This window comes from Oxyura jamaicensis, unplaced genomic scaffold (genome assembly GCF_011077185.1).
Source record: "Oxyura jamaicensis isolate SHBP4307 breed ruddy duck unplaced genomic scaffold, BPBGC_Ojam_1.0 oxyUn_random_OJ69802, whole genome shotgun sequence".
In the NCBI taxonomy this organism is placed as follows: Eukaryota; Metazoa; Chordata; class Aves; order Anseriformes; family Anatidae; genus Oxyura; species Oxyura jamaicensis.
This window is the reverse complement of record NW_023309589.1, coordinates 603-1686: the sequence shown is the minus strand read 5'-3', so window position 1 is coordinate 1686 and position 1084 is coordinate 603. Positions and strand designations below refer to the sequence as shown.

The 1084-nt window shown below is 62.5% G+C and overlaps 1 long non-coding RNA gene across 1 annotated transcript in view; it reads left to right on the top strand.

The window, feature by feature from the left end:
* The first annotated feature begins 73 nt into the window (after positions 1–73).
* The window catches only part of LOC118159345, a 1607-nt gene continuing 596 nt past the window's right edge, over positions 74–1084 (top strand). Inside the window, exons 1-2 of the long non-coding RNA XR_004747080.1 lie at positions 74–84; positions 453–461. This is a non-coding gene — a long non-coding RNA (uncharacterized LOC118159345). The remainder of the gene's footprint in view (positions 85–452; positions 462–1084) is intronic.

Below are 1084 nucleotides of genomic sequence, written 5' to 3'. Positions count from 1 at the left end.
GGGGGGAGGTGTGAGTGTGAGTGGGGGGGAGGGGAGTGAGGGTGTGTGTGACTGACTGAGAGTGTGGGGGGCGTGAGGCTGGGTGTGGGTGTGAGTGAGGGTAAGGGTGGGGGCGAGGGCATGAGTGGGTGTGGGGGGAGTGGGAGTGAGTGTGGAAGGGAGGGTGAGCAAGGGAGTGAGCAAGGGTGTTGGGTGAGTGGGTGTGAGCGTGACAGGATAAGTGTGAGTGTGGGGGTGAGCGTGAGTGAAAGTGCGGGGTGAGGGTGGGAGTGAGTGAGGGGTGAGTGGGGGGGGGCGGGCGTGCGAGTGAGAGTGAGGGTGAGAGGGAGGGTGGGTGTGAGTGAGGGGGTGAGGGTGGGTGTGAGGGTGAGTGGGTGTGGGTGTATGGGTGTGCGGGGTTACAGTGTGAGTGTGTGAGGGGGTGAGTGAGGGAGTGAGAGAGTGTGAGTGAGGGTGGGGATGTGCATGTTTGGGGGTGAGGGAGTGTGAGAGAGGGAGCGAGGGGGAGTGTGTAAGGATGGGTGTGAGTGTGGGCATGTGAGGGTGAGTGAGTGGGGCTGAGTGTGTGAGGGGGGTGTGAACAAGTGTGTGGGTACCAGAGTGAGTGAGGGCGAGTGTGAGTGCTAGAGCATGTGCAGGTGGGCGGCCAAGTGTGTGAGGCTGTAGGTGTGCGACAGTGTGAGTGTGCAACGGTGCATGAGTGTGCAACTGAGTGTGCGATGGTGCGCGAGTGGTGGTGAGCGACTGCAATGGTGTGCGCGTGACAGCGTGAGTGATGGTGTGAGTGTGCAATGGTGCGCGATTGTGTGATGGCATGTGAATGTGTGACAGCATGAGTGTGCAACAGCACGTGAGTGTGCGACAGTGCACGAGTGTGTGTGGCTGAGTGGTGCCAGTTGCGGGTGTGCGCGGGTGTGTGGGCTGCGGGTGTGCAGGTGAGCGTGTCCTGTGGCCGCTTTTGTGGCGTGTGCGTGTGTGCACGTGTGCGTGTGTGCGTGCCAGGCATGTGGGTGTGAGCGAGCGTGCCAGCGGCACCCCTGAGACGCAGCCGGGGTGTGCGGGTGTGACAGCGCCACGTGGGGGG